The following is a 26775-nucleotide window of genomic DNA, read 5'->3' on the forward strand; positions in this document are numbered from 1 at the left end:
GTCCTGTCATTGTGTGTATCACCTGCCCTCAATAGGGTTTTATTTTTCCAAGTAAATTACCGTAGACTTCGGCCGCGAACGGCAACGGCTTCTGCGTCCTCTGGCACAAGCGCTGCGCCGTCGTGTTTGCGGATTTTTAAATCTCTATCGCTTCTTCCCTCAAAGCAAAAGTTGTAAATACCACACATACGGTAGCTGCGTAGTCATGGACTGCTGCAGGCCTATCGATAATACAATAAAAAACTGAAAGAAACCATGTATGCGTCGTACAGACTACGCTTAATGAATCCGTTGATTGCTCTGGAATGCACAGAATGCTAAAAGAGAGAGCCCAATAGTATTGCCGTTTCGATGAGTGGGTACATACTTGAGAACATCTAAAACACTGCAGAAACGCGAAGGATCAAAACACAAATATATATATATGTTGTACCGTGTGTTTTTCCGCCTCCACGCTTTGAAATCTTTGCAAAAAAAGGAAGCGAAAAAATAACAACAAACTGATTTTATCACACGCAAAAAAGAAATTTCAATATTAAGAAGAGAGTGGGCCAGCGTACAAAAATTTATTTTTTTGCGCTGCGATGTGTAGCGCACGGAGGAAACAGAATATTGCCACGCAGCCAAGAACGACGCAAAGGTTTTCTGAACGAAGTTTATTAAAGCGACCTCCTGCTTTATAAAAAACTAGAATGAAACACAAACGTCGAAGAAGCAGTCCGCAGTGTGACATGCAGATGAACGTCGATAAAGTGAATAGCGCGTCGCTTGCTATGCATACATTACTCTCGGAACGTTAATAATTTCAGATTCATGGAAATAGAATCGAGAACATTATTGAAGAAACAAACAATTGGCGGCTTATCTGCTTATTTCGTTGCAAATGTCGTGAAAATACGATAGTCTTTGTAGACATTTACCAAGGAAATGCCCCTCTTCGCTTTCCCGCTCACCTATCATGCTGTTCCTGTTCCGTCGCGCTCTTCCCAAGGTAAAAACACTAAAGGTTTGCTCACGGCGATTTGAATTTACCGCGTTCCACTGCTACAGGCGGGGTTCCTCGATGCCAGCGCTGCAGTACGGCGGAGACGCGCGTGAATCGATGCGGCCGACTTCAAGGTATATAGAACCGCGTTGCCGTGCTCCACGTGCGTTCCAAGCAGAACGTGAAACCTAGCTAGTGGAACCTTTGTTTGCTGTTGCAGCGTGATTTCTTGTATGCCGCCCGGAAGTGGCGCGGGCAACAGCAGGCGGTACGCGTTGTTCTGCAGTAGATGTTGAATATCATTTGCTATCGAAAAACCAAGCATCCAGGAATTTTTTCGAATAATGGAACACTGTAGATATCCATTGTGTACTAATTTCCTGTCTTATATTTGCGTAATTTTTTGTTCTTGTTCAACAAAGTTGACAAGTATGAGCATATAAACCGGGTTTAGACGTTTACGTTTGGCTGTGAGTATATAAGACTATTGCGCAGTAAGCATTTTACTTTGGTCAGGTGGCTGAATCGAGTTACAGACGGACAGACAGACAGACAGAAAATGTGCTAAAGCGCGTCAAAAGAATGGATGTTCACCCTGGTGTGAAAACCTTTTTCTTCAAATTACACACAGGCACCTTGTCTGTTGGAACCTGGATGCAGGATAGAGGGATATCTGTGTCATGGGGAACTCAGTGTTCAATTTGTAAACAACCAGAAACGATAGAGCACGTTTTTCTGCATTGTTGGGCTGCGGTATTTTTGTGGGATGTCCTCCAGAGGACCCTTCATAAAGATTTCCCGCTGAGCCCCCCCGGCATACGCAATCTAGCGGTGGAAAACGGGGAGGGGGCGCCCTTGGACCTCGTTATGTTGGTGGCCTTGCATATCATATGGCGCTCGCGCATGGCCTGGCTCCACGGTGATGTGGACGCCCGCCTTACGCGGCAATGTTTTCGTAAGTCTATATCACAGTACGTAGAAGTCCAGAAGCGCAAGGCATGCACTTTTGAGTGGCTGTCAAGGATAGAACCCTTGACTACGCTTAGGGAATTTTAGAGAGACATCAGCCTTCATATAGGTTGGTGGCTTGTCGTTCGGGTTGCTCATGTGAATAAGTTTGTTTTGTGTTTCTGTGTTGTGTCGAAGACCGGCATTAAAGAAAAATAAGGAAACCAAAATTTCTGGGTTGAAGTAGCCCAAGAAAGACTATCGTCTTTAAAAATCAAGTTAGCGACAAGGTCACACCCTTTCCATATCAAGCAATATTGCCCGACGGGACGTACGACAAAAAGAGCAAACGGGCGCTCCGGTTGAAACGCCAGATAAGAAAACCGTAAGCGGCCACGCGCGGTTATAAAACAAACACAACAAACCCTAAGGCATAATTCGCGGTAATATGAAAAGTAAAAGCACAAGGATATCACAAAGCTTTTTTTTTACATGCAAGACTGAACGCAAGGTAATTCAGTATTGCAAACAGGTAATGAAGCACCGCTACTACCTGACTGATCTGACAAACATACGACTTTATGTTAGCGTTGTACAATTCTAGGTCCAGGATGCTCTCAAAAGTGTACATTGCTTTTTTTCATTCTCACACTCAGTGCATTTCCACACACTGTCACACATTTATAATCGAAATCTCTCGTTTCTTGCCTTGGAATGGCGCGCCGCGATTTCTCACGCAGCTCCCCGTCCCTCGGTAAACAGAACAAGGAAACATTTTTTGTTTTATCGTTGTACAAGGAACGACATCCCGGGACGCAACACGTGTTCGGCGTACACGTGTTCGGCGTCGTCATTGCAGTACCTAAGTCGCATCACAACAGCGCGAGATGCACGTTACATTTTTTACCGCACAAAACAAACACAACTCACCGTGTCTCCGCCGTTCGAGCCAGCGCAACGCCGCCCAAGGAGTGACCTCAGTGTGACGGTGGTGCCACCGCGCGGCGGCCAAACGCAGCATATGAAGCTCTCCCATGATTTACGGAGCAGTTTCGTCAGCAGTAAAGCATTGAACGACTCTGGCTATATCCAAGAGCTTGTGGCACTCGATTTAATGGCGCAGGACCGCTTGGTACCGTAGTGTAGCTGTTCCGCTCCTGCGTAGCAAACATACACACCCAGGTTCGAATCCAATTATCGCTGTTTTTCTATTATTCGATGGTGTGTCATAAGTGTGTCATATTTTTTATCGGGAATATAACCCACTGAACACCCTTTCATGCATTACAAATGAAATTTCGGTTAGTTTCTGTTACATTTAGGTCAGTTGCAGATGCTGTGTTTTGTTCGTATTTTTTGTTTTGCGTCTTTTAGGTCCGTTTCGGCTATTGGTTAAGTATTTTTAAACACCGCGGTTGCTTCCCTGTTGGTACGGTTGACGTTTTTTCGAATTTGGTGAATTTGTCAGCTTTAGGTTGGTTTCATCTCGCTATATCTGTCAACAGAGGGCTGGCTAAGCTAGCTGTGCCGAGCCTTTAGCCACGTTATATTTTACAACTGCGCTGTTTGTTTTGTTTTAGGGTCGCTTTTCATTTTAGCAAGGTTCCTGATGGCGGTGCAGGTGGCGGTGTCCCCATTTACATCAATGAGCACTTGTGACAGAGTATTAATTCGGCTGCTGGGTACGGCCATAGCAAGGAAGCGAGAGCACAACTGGCGTTTCGTCTTTACGCGAAACGGAAAGATTTTTGTCTGAAAGCATGAGCGCAGCGCGCTTCAACACATCGTCACGGTGGGTGATATTTCCAAGGTGGCGTAGCTAACTCAATAGCTACAAGGTTTTTTCCGTTTTTTTTTTGGCCAAATGTTGTATCAAGAATTTCTTGATCTTGAATCTGCAACACTATGTGCTCCGCTAGCAAAGACCACCTCTATCATTCACCTGAATGCCCGCTCTCTTACAAACAAACATGACCAATTCACTTTCTTTCTTAGCCAATTCGTGTTTCGTTTAAACATTATCCTGCTTACGGAAAGGTGGTTTAGCTAATTCAATTATCCACCTTTTTATCGGGCTACAAGCAATTTTTAGCGAACCGATCCGACAAGCGTGGGGGTGGTGTTGTCATCTTCACATCCATTTCCAGTTGCTATGACCAGCTACCGCAATTTACTGTGGTATCCAAAGAATACGAGGTGCTGAGCGTTGAATGCACGAACACACTTGTATCTGTTCTATATCGACCACCCAGCGGCGATACAAATACTTTTATAGAATTTGTGAATGAGCTGCTTGAATATGCTTCATTTAAAAGGCTTCGATTAATTCTTGGTGGGGATTTCAACATTAACCTTTTGCTGAGACCTCTAATTCAAAAAAAATAATAGCCGTGTTGACTGCCTGCGGCTTTAAAAGTGCCATTAAAACGCCAACCCGCGTGACGTTAACAAGTTCAACAATCCTTGACCTTCTTGTGACCAACGCCGACACGCCCGTGACAGCAGCTGGCACTATCAATGGACCTCTCCCTGAATGTAAACAACGTGACGTCACGAAGCGCACGTGCGCGACGGGTGGCGCCTGCTGGCGGCCGCGAAGTGCGGTGGCGGTTGGCAGAACGCACATGCGCCGACGGCCCGGCCTGGCCGCGCGGCGCCCGAAAGGAACAATGTGTCGTTGGTTCGGGCAGTCACTGTCCGCCCACATTGCAGGTACCTCCGGCGAGGTCCTTCCGTTCCGGCCAAAATCATTCCGGCGGCCGGAACGCCCCGCGGATGGCGGAAGGGGTGTAAACGGTCTCTCCGGCACACCGCGCACTCCGGCGCCGCTAGAGCCATCTTATTGGCCGGCGAGTCCAATGACGTGCGTGCAATGCTTTTACTTTTTTTTTATTAATGCGTGCTTGATTCGAAGACGTTTGTTGTGTACTTTCGGCGTTGAGAGGCCGCGATATGGATTTACGCGAACTTCAGTAGTGTGAGAGCAGTCTGGAAAAACTAACCTGACCTGGGCAATGGTCGTGCTAGCGCGAGAATTGCGCAGCGCCCCGCGTCGTATGTTGCACCTGGGCGTCAATATTTGTGTAAAGCACAAAGCTACATAACAAGCTGCCAGCCGGCGCCCGCGCGACTGCACAAAGGCAATCGTAGGTAAAAACTGTCGGCAGCTGATTTTAAGCAACGCACGTACATACCGCGGTTTGCTTGTGCATGTTTACGCCATTTGTTTAGATACCCTTATTTATCATCGCTAGGCAGCTACTCCAGGATACCGATTATTGAAACCAAACAAGCCGCGGATCTCGTTAGGGGCGAACGGATATGATAGTACAGTGAAGCTAGAAGTGTCTAGTTCATATCGTAGCATCGCCCCCGGTCCCCCGCCGACCTCCCGCTTGTCATATTCGACCCGTAGCCGTAGGACACCGCGGGACGCTGCCGCTTCCCATCATATATTTAGCCTCCGCAGGAATTTAAATCAAGGGTCATAATATAGTTTTAACCCTACAATTTCATTACCCAACAGCGCTTGCGCAAGTTTATTCAGCTAAGATTTGAACTGACCCCACTTTGCGAACTGTAGTGAAGCAATATTCAGTCAACTGGGGCGGGTGGATCGCATCCCCCCCTTAACAACAAGTACCCATCTTCCAGCCTCTCCCTCACACAAACCCCTAACAACTCCACAATTCCGTAAATATTTTAAAATGACTGCAAACCAAGCAGCCTCATCAAGAAATGAGCATGATTAAGCCCTAGGAATACCCATGTACGCTCCAAACGAAAAATATGACGCGTTGGGTGTGCGCAACACTTTCGAGGAACAAATCAAGGCGCAAGCCGTGCAACACAAAGCGCACCTAGAGCACCTCACCAAGATAGCCGCGAGCAGCCACCTATTAGACAGCCTGCGCATTTTATATGAGAATACCGTCGGCGACAACATCTCCACCCCTGCGGAGAGAGCTGTGAGTCCAGGAACTTGAGGAAACCCGCACGTTGTTTGTATTGACACAGCCACGTGGAGCTGTGGTTTCAGCCGCTACCGACTGCTCGAGCAAAGTTCTTGAACCCTGCTCCACCCAAACACCTAATGGAGGACGAAGAACTGGCCTTTGCCCTAGCCCTATATAGCAGCTACCCAAGTGCGGAAAATGATTAGCGATTCCCATCAAGCGATCTGCAAAAGGAAGAATTTCCAGCGGAAGGCGCAGGATCTTTACCCGCCACGAGACGAACCAAAACACCAGACCCCCGCACATGTGGCACTACAAGGCAACAAACGGGCCAACGAGGCTGCCCGAGATCTCACCCACCGGGTGTCCCAGCACACATTCCACAGACAACTCCAAAGATCGCGTCTGTTTTCGCCGAGACGTGCTTGTTCACTACAAAGGAGAAAGACGAAGCCACCCGGCTGCTGGCCCCTCGCTCACCAAGAAACAAGAAGTGGTGTGTAGACGTCTCCAGATGATCACTTATCCAAACCCATGGCTGTACTGGCCCTTCCATTTGGAAATAGACAACGCTGGATGTAAACACTGCCCAAAGCTTGCGACCTTGGCTCGCATGCTATGGGAACGCCCCAGTATACAGAGACATGGGTTCAAAAATTCAAAAGGAACATTTATTATCACTAGTAAGGAGCAATGGGAAACAGTGCCGCACAGCGAAAAGCCTCAAATCCAACAATGGACCATCCAAAGGAAGACATCGCCAGGAGCCAAGGCATCTTGGCTGTCGTCTAGAATGCCACATGCCTGAATAGGCCTCCCCTTTCGACCGCATAAAGTTATTTTCTCCTCCTCCGGATCGATCGGAGTTCAACATTTTCTAAACTAGCCATAGGATTTAATTGAAGTGAATTTAGTGCTGCGAAATATCACGAACTAATTGGCAATTGTTCATATTTCAGAAAACTTCAGTGACAGAGAAGGATAATAGAACACTCAAAATAAATTCAACAAAACCCAAATTTGATGTCCACATGCGCCCAAATGCCCAGCTGTCAGTTGTACCACTGATGACGACCTTTGAAGGTTCGAATTCTGCAAATGCACCCAGCATTGTTTGCGAAACAGGGACTACAAGTTTATAGTGGCATGGGAGCACAAAGGGAAAGACACGTGAGCGTGGGGGTGCAAAAAAAAAACATCTCTTGGTGCAACGTCATCCACCCACCAGTTACGTATCCAGGATTTCATTTCGGGGGAGGATTGGGGCCAAAAAAGGTAATAAAAGAGCATGAAAGGATGAAAGTGCACACAAAAAAAATACAAGCCAGATCAAGGAATTCATTACAAAGAAAAACAGCTTTGTTATCTAACTCAACAGCCCGCACAAGCACTGTTTGAATTGCCTGCACAGTGGACGAACAGATATCACCCTCATACCGAAGATCCACAAACCTCCAAGGACTACGCCTATACCTTTTCTGTTGGCAAAACATTTGAACACTTGGTACATGCACAAATCCCCACGCACCTTGAACAAGCGGACAGTATCCTTATGCCATGTTTGATTTGGGACCGGACTGTTCGCTGAACACGCGCTGTTACAGCCAAAAAAGGCGAAGAAAAAATTCTGGAGGCTCCGTTACATCACCTCTCTTTTTCAATGCTAATTACTCCACTCACCCTAAGACTTCACAAAATCTCAGACCTTCATTACACTCTCTATGCCGACAAAATCATACTGTGGACAATTCAAGGGCAGTTGGAGCCGACACGACACCTTACAGCAAGCTATAGATACAATCAACACGTATCTCATACCAAAAGGGCTACGCTGCCAAGCCGAGAAGTCTGCACTACTGATGCTTCGCTTACGCACGCGAGAAAGACCTGCCGAAACCCCATGAAATTCTACTCTGGCGATTAAAAACACTCCTATCCCCCAAGTTTCTGCTCTGTGTAATCTTGGCGTTCCTTTGCATCATGATGGCCCGAGTGCTGCCCTTAGCCTCCAACTCACTACAGTATGTTCGCAACTTACATGCCTCACTCAACGTCTAAGACACCAACACGCAGTACTCAGAGAGGATGAATCTTGCAAGCAAGCTCAAACAGGCCCTGCTGCTTAGTCGCATCACCTACAGGATGACTTATACTCCAGTCGAACCCCCCTGAATTAAGAAAATTTCATATGTTAAGGGGGAACATGGGTCTGTGGGACCAAAAAATTGCCCAAAAAAGCATTTTTTCAGGTATCGCTTTTCTCTTGATTTGCAGTTTTTCCTCCAAGAATTCCATATGTGGAACAGTGCCACCGACTTATAAAAGCCATAGAGGCCCGATATTTTCCCATAATTCCACACTTTTTCGCCTCGAGCGGTATCGCAGTGATACAAAACTCTCGAGAGGTACTATCGGCATCAAGTGAAACGCAAACACGAAAATATGAACCTGAACACACAAACAGCGCGATTTCTTTCCATGCAAGTTAAAATGACGCGTCGCTTAGTTACAAAAACAAAGTTCTAAACAGGGGATTTCCAAACATAACAATAGCAAGCCATTATATGAACTCTACGAACAGTACTCTTCAATTTTGCACGTTCTGGTTCATATTTTCATGTTTGCGTTTCATTTGACGCCAATAGTACATCCCAGCATGTAGTGCAGCTAGAAATGATAATTTCTTTCGCACTGTGAAGCTGAATGTGTGCGCCATGCGATATGGGAAGCAGATTTTGCATTTTGTGTTTCAGTAGTTGTTTAATTAGCATTATTTTTAATTGGTTAGCAGTAGTAGTTCAAACCTAGAAGTTAGAGTTGGTGTAAACTTGTATTTGATTGCAAAACAAAAAACTGCTTCACGTTTCATTCTCCACCACTTCTGGTATCTATTCATGTCTTGCTGGCAATCTTTTGTTGAATAGTTTTTTTTCTACTGTTCTCAAAAACAATCAAGGAATTATTTTAATTAACACAGAAATTGTTTGCCTCACATCAAAACTAATTAGATATTTGAAATCAGCTAAAAAAACTGAACAAGCCTATGAAGTTTCATCAGAATTGGTTGGAAAGCAAAAAAAAAAGTTTCTGGAACCAGTGTTTCCATGGAAAGCCTACAAAACGGCCCTTCACCTGCCCACCTTTACACCCTCACAAAAACTCTTGGGCACCCACAACACAAACTCACTCAAGTTCACCTTCAACTTGCCACCTAGCATAATCAGAAGTTCCAAGCAGGAAAATTGACCCAGAATGCAATACTGCACCGGCTAAAAAAATGATTACACACATGGTGGAGGGGCGTGTTGGCTATTTTAATGAACTTTACATGAAGTTTTGTTCACCACACATTAAATTAAAGGTAGAAACTAGCAGGAGGAGCAAAAACACTTTTCAAGACAACAATCAGTGTAAGTTCTACTGCTTTTCATTCAACTTAACAATTTCAGGCTTTCATATTTACCAAAATTTTAACAACTGAAGGTTGCAGGCTGACAAAGGTTGATTTTTCTTGTACTTAAACTCAACATTAAATGCACATCTGTAGGTGTGTACATGCTTTATGCCAGATTGACTTCTATCTATCACCCGAGGCAAACTATGTCACTGCGATCGCTAATCAGCTATAGTGTGTCAGCTCTCAGATTTTTTAAATTAAAATTCGGGATTGGATGGGAATAATACACGTCTAAAATGCGATCCCAGTACGCATCCCCGTCACCAGTGTGTTTTATGGTTCCAGGTGAAGGTGGGCCTTGTGAATGCGTTGTGGCTTTCTACTTAGAAAACGCGGACAACTGTTACATGCAGCTCAATGTACAGTGATTTCTACATTGCTTGGCAAGTAAAGAGGGTCGACATTACGGTAGTAACGACAGGGTAAAATGAATATTGGCATGACGACATACCAACTCAGGTGGATTAGCCAGCAACGACTACAGCTGCCATCAGAACCAATTGGCTGTTCCACCAAATCGCATTTGGCTGCAACTTCACATACCCACCCATAATTCTCACAAACCCATTGGCAGATGCAGAAGCCCAGCAGACACACCACAATGGAACTCTCGTGGCTATACCCATCACACGGCAAGATGCTAACACGATACTCTACCGAGCACGTAAACAAGCTACAGCCTTGCATTCGTTTGGCCTGCAGAATCGACATGAACGGCTTCACAGGCTCGATGCAGAGCAAAAGTTCTAGCTCACTCACGCTCCTCGGCTTCGCAGAAGTGAAGAGACATTGCTACACCGGCTGCGTCTTGGAGTAGCATTGACCTAAAAGTCTCCACACAATCGGACGCGAGGACTGCCCGGACTGCCTTCTGTGTGGTTGTCCTGAAACTATCGAACATTTGCTTAGCGCTTGTCCAAAGTACTCTAGTGAGCGAAAGATCCTTGAGGCAGCATTAATACTACACTTGGACACTCGCCCTGTAATAATCTGATTCAGCGACCCATTGTACATGAGGCGTTTATTGGTTGTACTGCTTGTACATAGTTCATTTGCCGATTTCACTGTCATTCCTCATACCTTCCATATTCATTCCGTTCTCTTTTTGTTCCCAGTTCCATTCCCCCAATGGGAAATAGCAGGCTCAAGTAGTTTCTTAGGCCGGCCTCTTCTCCCTTTCAATAAACATTTACTCTATCAAAAGGTGACAATGACCGCTGTTAGAAGCTCATGGCCAATTCCCTTACTCTCATAACAAACCAAATTCTCACATACCGACAGAGTGGGACTGGCGACTGATAATGAAAGGAGCTTTCAAAATTCACGGTGAATTCACGAGTTCCTACAGGCTGTGATTTGAACATACCCACTAGAAGGAACACTCTGTGGCATTCTTTTTATTTATTTATTGCACAATTTTGACACAGGGCATCAACATAACAGAGGGGTAAAAAAAGGAAAGTGAGGGGATGCAAGTGCCTTCATGACCTACAGAATAGTGTATAGGCCAGTCTCGGCAAGAAATTACAACAGCTGCTTGTGGAGAAAACCATGCGTGCAATGGGACACTAGTGCTTTTGCATTCCAAACCCATAAGAAATGCTTCGGTGTCCTCGAACTTCTTCTCCTGTCACTTACACAACATATAGGTGTGCACACTTTAACACATTTAAGCGAAACAAAATTTTTGTTCACTGACATACACTTACAGGGCAAAGTGTAGGTAACCTGTGGCATCACTACTAGTAACAGTGTTATGTGCACATACAAGTTTACCCCAGGGTAGTATTTTTGGGGAAAATCACAGGCCTATATGTTGTGGTGTACAGCTGACAAACCATTCAAACTGATGGCCTAGTTTCATCACTTTTGTGGCAAATAATTTCAATACAGAAGCTGTTTTAGCTTATTACTGGACATAACTGTAGCTTGTAGCTCTTTTCAAATAGGTACTTCTCTGACAGAATCTCTTATGATGAAAACACTTCATAATTAGTTTAGTTGTGGAAGTTGAAGCTATTTGAATGACATCTGAATTCAGTATGGTGAGGCAGCTTCATGTTTATATCTGTCGCACAGTGATGTTAACAGTAGAAGCTTTCTACATGATGTTTTGCCCCCAGGAAAGCAGGAATCGGACGTGCAGTACACACTGCAGGCAAACCGGGGATATTTTCCTGCTAGTGCTACCTTCTTTGCATGCCTTATTTTCCTCACAAGATATAAGCAATTCTCAGGACTGATCTAGGCAAGCTAAAAAAGTAACAGCAGATAACAGCAAAAGGAACAAAATGAATAAAAGGAACAGCAGATAACCTGTTACATTCTTTACCACAGATCAACAACAAAAATTTAAGCAATGGGGAAAAAATATACTGCACTTGTTTAGGAGAAGCAAATGTATGTATGGCTATTTAAGACTTCATTCGGCTTCATGTTTAAGTGACACACAAGAACTAAGACCACAAATGTGACAATTAGCGACCATAGATAGCGGGCTTGTAGTGTTGTGATTGGTCTGCGGGGGAAAAGTGCATGGATGATTACCAGATTGACGGCACCAAATGACATTGACTGCGGATTACCAACAACAAATGTTCTAACTCCTTTGTCGTGAGCCAGTAAATGCTATTCTCTTTTTTTGGTTTAGTTCCAGTTCGGGTTCAGTGAAAGCACTGTTTACTGCTGTACGGTCAGACCCAATCCTCCTGTGTTCACAATGGTCTGCAACACAAGAAGAACTACTCGCCGACGGGATCCTGGCACCTCCTAGTAATGCGAGAAAAATTATTCTGTAATTCATGCTATGCACGACTACGCCACAGCTGGGCATCGGTACTGTGCATGCACTCTTCACCGCACACAACAGCATTAATGTTTGCCCGAAAATGTGACAGTCAACCGAGCTGTACGTGGTGAGTTGCCCCCAGTGTAAACGCAACAAATGCCCCACGCCTGCTCAGTTGGGAAGACTCCACCCTGCGAATCCCCCTCCCCCCTTTACAAGTTTAAAAAGTGGGCATAGATTTGATGGTCCCTTAACCTCGGTCAAAGAATGGGAACCAGTGGATGATCGTGTGCATCAACTACCTTTCACGCCATAGTAATACAGCTGCATTGTCATCTGCAACAGCTGCCAAAGCGACGAACTTCATTCTCAGTCGCCGTATACTTCAACATGGCCCACCTCGTGTCCTCATCAGTGACCGTGGGCGCCAGTTCACTGCTGACATCGTTAAGGAGCTACTTCATCTGTCCGATTCTCAATTCTGCCATTCAGTGCCATATCATAAACAAACAAACGGTCTCACTGAGCGGACCATCCGGACACTCACTAACATGAATGCCATGCCTGTTGCTTCTGACCACAACTGGGACAACATCTTGCCGTTTATTACCCATGCTACCAACTACCTCAACACCATCTTCCCCTTCTTTCACGACGAGGCCAGCCTATCAAACACCCTCTGCGTTGCTGAAGAAGCTCAGAAAGTCACTAGTCTCCACATACTGCCGTCACAAGACCGCTCGAAACTCCGCTACAACAGCTGACATCAGGAAATTCGTACTCGCGGGGAGACCTGGTTTTGCTCTGGACACCTCAGCGACAGCATGGACTGTGCAAGAAACTGCTGTCACATTAAGTCAGTCCATTTGTGGCCCTTGACTGACTTAGTTGTCTGAACTATGTCATGTTCAGCGTACTGCTTGAGGACGGCGTAGTCGCAGAACTCAAGTGGCTCGCGTACCTTGCTTGAAACGCTTTGAACCACGTGACACTCACTGACTTGCAGAGATGGCTGCATCTTTGATGGGGGAAATGTTATGGCCTCCAGGGCCTTGCGATATTGGCCGACTTAAATTTTGACACTAGCGAGAAAGATGTCACGTTACAATACTAAGGAGGAAGGCGATGAAGCTGGCTGGTAGCCCAGTCCGCCATCTTGGCTCGCCACCCCTTTGTAAATAAATGAGTTTTTCACTGTAATGACATCGTGGTGGCTGAAGCAGGCTTTGACAAGTGGTCTTGGGCAAGCAAGAATGATCCAGCTTCGCACCAAGCACTAGCCGAGACAGCATTCCACTCTTAACAGTTATGCTGAAAACGATAATTGTTTCACCTCGAACAGCTGGGTACAACAGTGGGTGTGAGGGCCATCCTCAACATATCACTCACCGAGATTAAAAAATAAATACGGCATAAAGCTGCATTATCGCAATTGAACATGCAACTGCCGAGTGCAATCAGCAGTGTTTGATTCACAAACCAAACCAGAGCTTTATATTCATGAGCGACGGTATAGCTATTGCTGTTGCATCTGTCAGAAGTGCATTGTGCTACCACCACTCACATCACATGGAAAGTTGACAACTCGAAATTCAAGTCTGCTTTTATCAGGTTGTCGGCACTGCTTACACACTTGTAACGCTCATTAATTCATTAATGTCCAGGTGGCAACCGAGGAGGAAACCACTTTTGCCGAAAAATGTCGAAGACATGAGGGCCAGAAGGCAGCCAAGCAATCATGATCCTAGTTAAAGGAGTCATGAGGACAAAACACAAGTTCGATTCATTCGAAAGATTGCCTCGTTAGAATCATAATGCCACCACTGTTAACGCACACTTCGCTTAAATAAGCTACATAATTAGGAAAAAATGGAATGGCGATGCGACTCACTAGCTCATTTCCCGCAACAGAACCTATGTCATATCAGCCCAGCTGCGCGATTGGCCGAGGACGGAAAGAGCAAACGCAAATTAGGCATGGCTTATAGGCTTTCCGAACGAACTATTTGCGCTTAAGTGTAATGCATATTCATTTTACATCAGTAAGAATGGTGCAGTAAACAATGGAAGTTACGAAAACACACGTAAGCATAGAAGTACCGATGCGCACTGCTGTTGATACTGGGCGCACTATGCTTGTTTTAGGTGAACAGCACTCCACCGCTTTGAAGTTGTCTTACAGGACACTGGCCGATTGGCATAAGCGACGTTGTCTTACGTGACCCTGTTTGTCGAGGATACCCCAGGTTTCACGAGACGATCACTTTTTACAGTAACGAAAATAAGCCAAGTGCAAATACGCTCAAAAACAAAGCAACGGCGGACAACAGTTCGTGGATGACTATAGTAGTACCACCTGGGAGGGCTGACGGACAGCAAGGCCGCAAACCCGAATGACGCAGTGGAATTTCGCTTGAATACACGCGCTCATGACATCATTGCTGAAATTACGAAAACCTACGATTTGGCGGGAAAATCAAAATTTAAACCTAAATTGATCAATTTTTCAGTGATTACGGCATCATGTGATGCCGCACAAGCGCTGGGGGCACTATAAAACGCGAAATCTTTCGAATAAAACAAACTTGTATTCTGTATTCATGGCTCCTTTGTGTATACAACGGCCGTTCCCTTAATTTGGAGTCACAGAAAGAAGCCAGTGCCCACTCCTTCAATTAAGCACAGCAATTCCAAGGCAGACACAAAGCTGGACCACTGAAGACTACACAAGGTTGCAGCTGTGCTATGACGATTCCTAAATGGCAACAAGCCAACTTTTTCCATTTCATTAATGTCGGGAGCAAAAGTATGGAGTCCACAGAAGTGGCGGCCAAAATGTATTGCAGGGCCATCATGCGAAAGAGCTTCTGCTGTCGACACACTGGTTGTGCGTCCCATTTTAACTGCATGCACCTTCGTTGGATCGCCTGAGTTGATACGCAAAAAGGGCTGAGCTGTTTCGCTTCGGTTGCCCATGTGTCACACCTTCCCTAAGTGTTCTCGCTGAGCAATGATGAACGATGTAATTAGCGTAGAATGATATGCTGAACCAGTGGGCCACTCTTGTTAGTCCTTATCATGAACTCAAGCACACGACATGCTTCATTCAAACAAGGCCAGAGTATGCATTATTTTACTCTTGAGTCCCAGATTGTATAGGAAGTGCAACGATGACTGAAGAAGACGGAGTAACAACAAAGAACAAAAACACAGATGACAAATAATGCGCACACATATAGCAACTGCAAATTCAGCCACTCACTGGGGCCACCTTTGAAAAGAGGCACAACATGTGCAGCTGAAGCAACACTGTTCAGTCACTCTGCTTACCAACACTGCATCAACGCATAGATGCAAACTATGACCACCTTTGAAAAGAGGCACAACATGTGCAGCTGAAGCAACACTGTTCAGTCACTCTGCTTACCAACACTGCATCAACGCATAGGTGCAAACTATAATGTGTGCAGTTAAAATAAGCGACACAGCCTTTATCTCGGTAGCAGTCGCCCTTCCCCAAGGTGGTACTGCAGTGTGTTTTGGTTGGGGCTTGCGTGGAATCGAGACTTTAGCTCCCGACAGTACACATTCGGCCATGTGGAATGGTTATCGATTGATTTCAAAGAATGAGTCAGTTTCACACAAGCACCAGTATACTCAGCAGGTGACGAGCCTATTGTATACAGAGGGTGTACCCCAGAAGCAACACAGAACAGTATATCTGCTTTACCCCAACGAGCGTGCACTCTGACTGCTTGAACACTCCTGACACAAACAAGAGCACACTCAATCAGCTTAGCACACACCCAACCCAGACAAATGAGTAGACTGGGTCACTCACTAATGTTTCAATACACATCTCTTGAAACTCCTATTGTCAGCTGTTAAAGAGAGGTTTTGCGTGTACTTATACAACTGCATGGTGTTCCTACAAAGCATATCCCTGCCTATGAAAAGCACTGCCCGTAGGATTACACTACCAGCGCCCGCACGCAAAACAAACTTCGGCGCAAGCGTGCTGTTGAGCACTGTTGCGCAGTGTACATTACGCTGTCGGCGTAAATAAATGCTGCCGGCTGCTGTCTGCAACAATCTTCGTGGATGTCTAGCTTACTGCAATAAAATTTAAAATCGTGCGCGCGCTTACACGAATTGTCGCGGTCAATGCGGTGAACAGCATCACGGCAGCACATCACATACAACGTCCCACCGAAATGATTTCTTTGGCTCACTTCACGGTGTATCACGGTCGGAACTTTTAGAAACCAGTGGCACACAACAGTAGCCCGTACACAGCGCATCGGCGCGAGACCCTGGCCGTAGTCGTTGCCGCACCGCGAACTCCCACGGACGCACACAGAACTGACCGCTTGCTGGTTTTTCACTCCTTGGTCCATTTTGGACGATGGCGAGTACAAATGACGCTGTCAACTTCTTCAAACACACTCACGCACACCCAAAAACAAGGACAGGCCAGCCGTCACCAACATACACATCGGGGTATGCTTGCTGCCATAATATCGCGGCACTGCGCATCTCAAACTAAGCGCCGTGCAGGTATGCTTCCGCCGGCACAAACAAATGCTTCGTGGATTTATACCTTGATTCAAGCAGTCACAAAATAGTCGCGACGTACTATAAGCCGGGGCGACTATTTTCTTCCGCATCGCTTCGCTTGAGCAACGCCGCCATGTTGTTTAGCCTGAAACCTTCTGATAGCCCTGATTGGCCAGTAGGAGGTCGGTAGGAACCAATCAGGGCGTCGGATGATGGCCTGCGAAACGCGTCATCATCGCGGTCCGGCGAAAGGTTGAAGTTGGTCAACTTCTGGCGGAAAGCGATTTTCGGCCGGAAAGCACCGCGTTCCGGCCGCCGGAATGATTTTGGACGGGACGGAACGACCTCGCCGGAGGTACCGTTTATAGGCCTGTAGGGGTCTAGCTATCCTAGCTGTGGCCGTCGCACCTCCATGTAGCTTTCCGCATCTACAACCTCCGCAACACTTTCGTTTACCGTACGGTCAACTGAAGGGCGACGCTTTCGGATAATCAGTGCGCGACAGAACAGCCTATAAACGAGTCATTCTGAAGATTGGTGCTGTTGCGACGCATTCGAAGAATGTTTTTTTTTTAAGTTTCTTTGTGTTCGGACACATACCAAGGAAAGCTAATTTATTGTTGCTTTCGAGATCCGCTTACGCTAGGCGCAGTGCCTCAGGCAGCGTAAACGCTCCCTGTTCTTGGTCTCTTTGCGTCGCCCGGAGACAGTGGCGTACACACGATGATTTCATGTCGACGGGAAAAAGGAAAGGTAAAGCATGAAAAGATTAAAAAGTAAAATGAGCAGCAGCGAAACAAAAATATGAAGAGCAAAAGGCAAAAATTATTTCAATAAAAATATCTCGATGATGTCGTTCTCTACGTGGTTGACCGATTGTTTTGTTAGCTTTTTCCCCAGTGAAATCTCGAAACGGTTCATCGTCACTGTGAGAGTAACATAGCAGCCACATATGGTGAGTGCGTATATCTTGCGACAGTGCACTGAAATAATTTTCGGTAGTAATTATTTCATTATAGTTAAAGTTAGTGTCCTTGTACGCCCGCTGCATACGCCAGCGTCGGGAGGCCGCAACAAATGAATACATTCACTGAGTCTGTTCGCTAAGGGCAAACACATTTTTCGAGTTTTTTCGTGTCGCGTGAGCGGCCCATTTCGCGCCGAAGGCACTTTGGTATACATGTGAGCATGCCAAGCATCTCTGTTTCGCCGCATCCTCAAGGCAGAATATAATTGATCAAGGTAAAAATTTATTGCACTTACAAGCAACGAATTTCGTTTGTCTTGAACAGGTCCCCCATAACAAAAGGCCAACCTTGTCGTTGTCGATCAGGCGGCAGGCGGCTATCGCTGATCCCTCGTCGAAACATTTATTTCGCGTCGCCTAAGCAGGTTAGGCATTCATTGTGTTTTTAATACAGTGCTCTACCTCCTCAAAACATGACAATATCTCGCAGCAAGAAAATTTCCGTCTGCCCCCTACCCCCCGGCACTATATCACTTGACCAAATTTCTGCTGGTGGTGCATGATAGCAGACGGTTGATAAACAGTATCATTTCATGGCACGAATCAGCGCGGACTGCCAATGTAGACGGTACGACTCCGCTTTGGAGAACAGCTGAAGTTCGATTCATTGACTGATTGATTATAGGGTTTTAACGCGCCGACGCAACGCAGGCGATGAGGCGCGCCGTAGTGGAGGGCTCCGGATTAAGTATGACCACCTGGGGATCTTTAACATGCGCCGAAGTCTCGTACACACGGGCAGCAGAAGTTCGAGAATGGGAAATGTTGCTTCGAGTAAGAGTAGACTATACCACCCGCCGCGGTGGCTCAGTGGCTAAGGCGTTGCGCTGCTGAGCACGAGGTCGCGGGTTCGATTCCCGGCCGCGGCGGCCGCTTTTCTGATGGAGGCGAAAAGCAAAAACGCCCGTGTGTACGAGATTTCGGCGCACGTAAAGATCCCCAGGTGGTCAAAATTAATCCTAGCCCTCCACTACGGCGCGCCGGCGCGCCTCATCGGCTGCGTTGCGTCGGCGTGTTAAACCTTACAATCAAATCAAGAGTAGACTATGCCGCTTCTCAGGCTGCCAGCCTCTTCGGCACATTGCGCGCATCCACAATACACGCCGAATTTACCTATTTGGGGACTCCGAAAAGTCCGATGCCGCTGATTTTGCTCGCAAAATTTGCGTAGCCGAGAGCACAGCAACCCACCGGCATCAGAAAAGCCAACACGTAAACAAAAACTCCCCTTTTGCGCGCGTCTAATGCAGCCTCACTGCATACGCCCTGCGCGCCAGTCCGAATGTTTTGCCAACCACCCTCCCGGCCACACCCAGCACGTGCGCTTTCCGTGACGTCACGGCCGCCGCGTGACGTAGACCGGGAGAGGTCCATTGTGACTTAAGCGACCGCTGTCGGATATTTATAGCGTATTCCTCTTGCGATAGTCGTTGCAATCCCTCTCCCCCCCATGTAACTTACCAGAGCATAACTGAGTGCAGGTTGGAGCAGTTCAGAAACAAAATTCGCGAAAGCGACTGGACACCCGTTCTTAAGCATGGTACCGCAGACGGCGCTGACAATGAATTTTTAGCAATCTTCGCTAGAAACTACAACGCCTGTTTTCCGATAAAATCCTTCACAACCAGGAAGCGTATCAGAAAACCGTGGATTGGGCCTGATCAACTGAAAATGATACGATAAAAGAACAAGCTTCATCGCTTATTTTTAAAAACGCGCACCTTCGCGGTGCATAAAGCATTCAAAACACTCCGCAATCATTTGACCGCCGAACTACGAAAGGTCAATGCCCAGTATTATCAGCAGTTATTTTGTGACGCATCCCATCCTGATCAGACATGTAAAATCATAAATGATGCACTCGGAAAACGCCCCGGGACGACGGAAACGTCAGAACTAACTGTTCGTGGCGAGACCCTTACTGCGAGAGCACTTTCTGAACACTTCAAGGATCACTTCATCAATGCAAATGCTAACACTACGTCCCCCAACCACATGTCATGTACTCTCGACCACCATGTTCCCGAAACTGCTTTCTTGAAACCAACAGACAGCTCGGAAGTTAATAAAGCTTTTATGCACTTAAAAACAGCAAAGCCCTCGACATTGAAAGCATGCATACTAAACTCGTAAAACAGGTCCTTGACCTTGTTTGCCCGTATCTGGTATTTATATTTAACCTTGCAGTCGCGTCTGGTTGCTTTCCGCAGAAAATAAAATGCGCTAAAGTGTCAGTTATATTTAAGGATGGTGACAAAAACAATGCCGCTAACTATAGAGAGAGAATAACTTTAATGAAAACCAGCGATGTTAGCCGAGCCGTCGGGCTGGCTTGCTACGCTAGATGAGCGAAGAAAAACAAAAAAAGAGAAAAAAATGTGAAAACGAAAAGATGTCATTTGATGAGGCCAAAATTTTCAATCGCAAAACTCTGTCCAGTTCTGTGCTCCGAAGAAACTCCAAAAGAGCTTTGATTGCACGCGCAGCCTGAGTGGGACCCGACCATAGACCCAAAACAGCCCTCAGCTCAAGTCCCGCACCAAGCTGCCTGCACAAAGATAATATGCGTTTCTGTCTGTGCGCGGTGTACTTTGGACACACGCATATAACATGATGCATGTCTTCTCGTGAGTCACATCTGGAACAAGGAGGTGAAGATGCCTGCTGGATTTTGTACAGGTAATGTCCCGTGTTGGCCACATTCAAGCACAGCCTATGCAGAATGGCTTCCTCGCGCTTGCTAAGACCAGGTGGCATTCTGAAGGTGCACTTGGGATCAATCTCATGAAGAGGTGCGTATTGCTGCCTCGCATCAGTCCAGATAGACATGTGAGCATTCCATGGGGTTGATGAGGCGAGTATTGCCGCATCCTTTCTCGTGAATGGGATCGGCACAGCTTCAGTGCAGAGACTGTTGGCAGATGAGGCGGCTTTGTGAGCTGCTTCGTTGCCGGCAACTCCGCAGTGGGCAGGAAGCCACTGCAGATCTACGTTGTGTCTCCTTTGTATGGCTTGTAAGTGCAAGAGATTAATTTCCCAAGCCAGCTGTTCTTTCGGAAGCGACTTCAAGCTTTCGAGTGCTGACCTGGAGTCTGTAAATACAGCCCATTGATTGGCCGGCTGCTTTAGAATATACTGAAAAGCAGCGCGCAGCCCAGCCAGCTCAGTAGCTGTCGTCGAGGACTTGTGGCTCAATAGGGCGCCGAATGTAGTGAGCGACGAATGAATAGAGATCCCTATCGCCGACGATGTAGCCGTCACTGAGCCATCAGTGTACACATATGAGTGTGGCCTTTGTATTGTTTGTAATATTTTGATTTGTTTTATTCTTGCGCAAAAAAACAACAACAAACAAATCACTTTCGCGCAAAGGGAGCCGGGAAAAAAGCTGTAAAAACAGCTTGACTAGCCTCAGCCCCCCCCCCCCCGTGCAGACAGGCGGCAAGCGGCATTGGACAATATTAACAAAAATCAACACAAACAAAAAACGCAACGTATATACAATATATGCAGTGGCTATAAACAGCACTCAAAATACATACTGAGCGAGGTTTGGAAAAGTAGTAAGCTTACGAATACAATAGCGAGAAAGAGGAAGATATTTATTCTTGTAACAGCATCATTAGTTAAGTGTAAAGATGCTGCGTAGATGGTTAAAAGAAATGGTAGAAATGTCTTGGTAATTAATGAGTAAAGACGGCAATCTGTGTCGCAACATTTGTTCTCCGTAATTTGTTCGGCATTTTTTTACTTTCCAGGTTTCAGGATTGCGGGTAGAATATATTGGAGAGAGCTTTTCTAGAATGGCTAGATTAATTAGCGAACCGTTATTTACTACTGCTTGTTTGTAACATCGGCATAACTGTAAATAGAATCCATGCGAATAGCACTGTACTTTTTAAATAGTTCTCGTGTAGGAGAAAGATACGGAACCTTGCTGACTAGGCGAATGGCTCGTTTTTGTAAAACTGTTATTTTTCCTATATTTTCCCTAGTTGTGGTAGCCCAAATGAGTACACCATAGTTAAGCATAGAGCTGAAGATAGAGTTCTAGAGTAGAAAGTTAACTGAGGCTGGAAAAGAACAACAATAACGGCGCATCAGACCAGTGGCCTGGGATAATTTATGGATTAAATAGTCAGTGTGTTTGTTCCATGACATAGTTTCTTCAAAATATACACCTAATGTTTTGAAACATTGAACGAATTCAACTGGAGTCTGATTGATTACATTACGTTCAACTGCGCTGATTTTACGACGTGGCTGAAAAAGTACTGCTTTTGTTTTGCTAGCATTCAGTTTTAAATTATTGTTGGATGCCCAGCTGCTAATACATGCAAGGGTGTTATTTGCGCGATTTGCGGAATCATTACCTGAGCAACCGGCAAAAAATAAACTTGTGTCGTCGGCATATATTATGTGTTTAACTGTTTCATCGATGTTAACGATCTCGTTGATGTACAAAATAAAAAGAAACGGACCTAGAATGCTACCTTGTGGCACGCCACACTTAACCGGTTTAGTTGTTGAAAGGTATTCTCCAATTTGAACGAGCTGCGATCCATGGCATAGATAAGATGATATTAGAGAATGAGCTTTCCCGCAAAATCTATATCGATGTAGCTTATGAAGAAGAATATCGTGATTTACGCAATCAAATGCTTTTGTAAAGTCAAGGAAAATACCTAGAACGACATTGTTGTTTTCAAAATTGTCCAGGATAAACACTTTTTGATCAAGCAATGCCAACTCAGTTGATTTATTCTTTCTGAAACCGTATTGAGGGGGGAAATGATATTATAGCGATCAGAAAATGATGATAAACGCTTTAGAAAAACTTTTTCTTTACCTTTAGAAAAAACAGGCAAAATGGAAATAGGCCGGTAGTTTGACAAATTATTGCGATCTCCCTTTTTAAATACTACAACAACTTTAGCGGACTCATTTTGCGTGGAAAACCTCCAGTTGAGAAACATACGTTAAAAAGGTGTGTTAGGCAGTTTGCTAATAAATCAATGACAAACTTTACGTGCTTTATCTGGAAACCGTCCACGTCGGAGGAATTGCTGTTGCTTAGAGACATAAACGCAGCGATAACTTCATTCTCAGCAACGGGATCAAGATAGTGTTGTCCATGGATCAGTTTAGGTATCTTAAACTTTCAGTATTCATTGAAACAGTTGGAACGGAAAGAAAGAAATCGTTGAAGGCATTGGCTAAGGCTTCTTTTTCTAGTATCTCACTATCCTTTATAAGTTTTTTAAGGGGCTCCGAGGGATTTCCAAGCATTGTATTTAATTTTTTCCAAATGTCTTGAGGACGTCCGTTACACGAACTAAAAATATTAAAATGATAGCGGTTGTTCGCAACACGGAGCTCTTTAGTGACGTAATTACGGAGAGTTTTAAAAGATTTAAAGATGTCAGCATTCCTAGTTTTCAAAAAAAATTTAAAAAGTTAATCTCGTTTTTTCATCAGCCTGATCAGGTCCTGAGTATCCAGGGTTTACGGGCACATTTTGGTGGAGAATACGTTTTGTACGGAAAACTATCATTATAGGCATGGGTGAACTTTACCAGAAACTTGTCATATGCCGCATCAGAGCTGCTCTCCCTAAAGACATCGTTCCAATTCGTTCGAGCTATGCACTCTCGAAATCTATCAAGTGTACGGGGATTGACATCCCGGAAAGAGCGGGTTACGTGCTGCGGTTTTTTAGCAGTAGCATGACGTTTTACAGACAGAAAAACAGGAAGGTGGTCACTGAGAGCAAAGTTAATAACCCCAGATTTCAAACACGTTTCACCATTGTTTGTAATGAAAAGGTCTAAGAGAGTATCTGAAGTAGCTGTGATTCGTGTAGCGGATTTTATAGTTTTGCGACAAGAGTGAATATTAAGCAGGGTTTCAAATTCTGTCTTTATTCTACTTTCGACGAGGAAATTAATATTAAAGTCACCACCCATGATTAGGCTATATTCGCGTTCATTGATAAATTCCTGAAACTAATCTAGAAAGGAAAGAAACTCTGAATTTAGACCGCAAGGCGGACGGTAACAAATACAAAACACTTCCATGTCGCACTGAAGAAATAACATTTCATAATGGGGTGTTATACAACAGAAATTGGTGAGCAGTTCACATTCTATACAACTGGAAAGCAGCATTGACACGCCTCCTCCTCTTCTGGAATTTCGGTTAAGATAGTAAGTCTTATAACGAGACATGTTAAAAACATCAGCTTCGGAAGTAAACCACGTTTCACAGAACATTATAACATCAAAGTGCGATTTAGAACGGCTAAAGAAATATTCAAGATCATTATATTTATTTTTGCCATACCTAAGATTGAAATAAATACAGTTACATTTTTGCTGATTATTAAACACGATACAGTCATCAAGTTCCAATAAATCTGCTTGCTTATTGGTAACAGAAGCCATGAAGAAAAAATTCCCCCGCATTTCCCCGAGGGGGAGAATGTGAAAGTGCGAATGCACGGTTGTCGGCCCGCTTGCGGCGCTTGCGCTCGGCCCCCGCAGCCCACCGCCTCGCCGCCTTCTCTTCCATCTCTTCCATCGGGTTTGTAGTATCACGTGTACACCACGCAGTTATCAAGCCGCTATAACGCCGCTGAGTCGCCAACGCACGCCGCTGACGACGTAGTTTGAATGCGTTAAAGATATAAGGCGCGTTACTGACAATATCAGCGTCACGTCCGTGGCTTATTCGGTAGAGCGTCGGGCTGCGGCCCGCAAAGTCCTCGGATCGAAACCTGGCGCCGGATGCTGTTTCTTCTTTAAATATAGAGGAGCACTGCGGACGCCGCCGACGCCGCCGCCGCCGGCGGTGGATGGTTTGGGGTCGCTTATAAAGTGCATTCGCACTTAAAACGTACAAAAAGAAACTACAGCGGCGCAAACACACTAGGCAGCATTGAGCTCTTCAAGGTGTCTTTTGTTGCGCACGACAATTATGGGATCGCCTGCAGCCCTTCTGATAAGAATCTTATTGTTGGCGTGCCAGGAAAAGCGATAGCCGTTTTCCTCTGCCCATTCTCGTGTGCAACGAAGTAGGTCACGATTTTGTTTTGTCATGTTCTCTGTGATAGAAACAGAAGATTTCGACTCGCGCAAGGCCTTCCTTTTTTCCAACCACACGTCTCAAAGCGATTGCCGGTAGAAGCGAACAATGATTCCGGCTTCAGATCCCGGTCTCGAGGGAAGCCCGTGTACAGCGTCTATGTCATTTCCAGAGAGCGGAGGCAGATTTACGGTTGTCGCTACTTCATTAAGTTTGGCAATTAAATCTTCACTGTCGGATTTCGGAATTCCATGCACCTCAATGTTTTGTTTACGGCTACGCCATTCGAGGTCATTCAAAGATGACTTGATGCTCTCAACGTCGTCTTTAGCCCGACCTCTCTCGAGCACGGAGACGCGTTTTTTTAAGTCATTTATTTCCGTGTCGTGAACTGCCTGCTTGTTTATAATGTCAACGTACTTTTTTGACATCATTTCAATGGAAGCCTTCACCTTGTCAACCTGAGTTGGCAAGCAGGATAAGGCGTCAAGCCTACGCACTATCTCAGCCAGACTAAAACTCAGATCTGCGTCTGGGACGGCTTTCTCAGCGCCTTTCGTTTTGGAGGCACGGCAATTCAGGCACCACCATGACCTTCGTGCAGATTCTCCTTTCCGTTTAAAAGTCGCTTCTGAGCAACCCGAGCAGGTTCCCAGATGGTAGGCGTACTCACAGTCTGAGCATTTCAGGATACGGCCGTCAGTTGGCAGGCACTCATCACAGGTCGGACACATGTCTTCCGGGGTAGCCATAGTCAGATACAAAGATCGGCAAAACACGGCCACAAACACAGCACAGAAAAATTGCACGGCAACAAGGCTATGGGGCGGCTGCGGCGGTGGCAACAATAACACTGCTTAGGATATTTAGAAAAGCACCAACCTGTAAGTTGAAGCAAGAAGAATTAGGGGGGCGTCTATTCGCCCCCGCCGCCACCGCCCAAGTGCCGAGCTCCCATTTCGTCAACAAGGAAGAACACAGCAAAAGCGCGACAGGATGACGTCACAATGACGATTCCTTGAAGGAAAGGCAGCTGTTCCCTGCTGGTAGTCTGGAATTGCGGAGAAGCCAATGCGAGAACACGCTGATGAAAACGCTGAACAGTTCACACGGCTTAGGCAGGGCGGTCACAGCCACGGACAGGGTTGGCGGGGCAGGTGGAAACGACAAAGTAGAGAGGGGGTCAGCAACCTGTAAGTTGAAGCAAGAAGAATTAGGGGGAGGGGGGGGAGTCTATTCGCCGCCGTCGCCACCGCCCAAGTGCCGAGCTCCCATTTCGTCCACCAGGAAGAACACAGCAAAAGCGCGACAGGATGACGTCACAATGACGATTCCTTGAAGGAAAGGCAGCTGTTCCCTGCTTGTAGTCTGTAAGTTGAATCAAGAAGAATTAGGGGGGGGGGGGGCGTCTATTCGCCGCCGCCGCCACCGCCGCCACCGCCCAAGGCAACGAACTTTAGAGCCGGGGCTGGTATATCCACCTTCCGCTTAAATCCAGGTAGCGTGGTGACAATTTTCCTAGGAGGGAATAGCCACGGAGGGTGAGGAGAAGAGGCTGAAGGCTGACACTGGGAGGGCATAGCGTGCTGCACTTCAGAGACCAAGGCGGCAGCAAGAGGATGCCCATGTTGCCTTGCCACAACGCGCAGGCGCGTGCGAAGTTGCTCAATTGCCTGCAATGCAGTGGGCGGAAGCCGTCCGCTCTCTGTCATGGTTCCCATTGTGGAGGTGGTCTTCGGGACACCAAGACATATCCTCAGTATTCGGGCCTGCAACCCCTCTAGTATTTTACAATTCCCTTTGGAAAGAGAAGTCAGAACTGGGAGGCTATAGCGATGTAAGCCTTCGCAGAGGGCGTCGTAAAGCCGTAAAAGAGAGCTGACGCTACACCCATCAGTGCTGTTAGAAAGCATGCCGCAGATGTGCGCGAATGACGTTAACTTCTTTTTTAGGCTTCGGATGTGAGCCGTCCAT

The sequence above is a fragment of the Haemaphysalis longicornis genome, unplaced genomic scaffold (assembly GCF_048455015.1).
Source record: "Haemaphysalis longicornis isolate Haplotype H1 unplaced genomic scaffold, Haemaphysalis longicornis Haplotype H1 scaffold_2, whole genome shotgun sequence".
Taxonomy (NCBI): Eukaryota; Metazoa; Arthropoda; class Arachnida; order Ixodida; family Ixodidae; genus Haemaphysalis; species Haemaphysalis longicornis.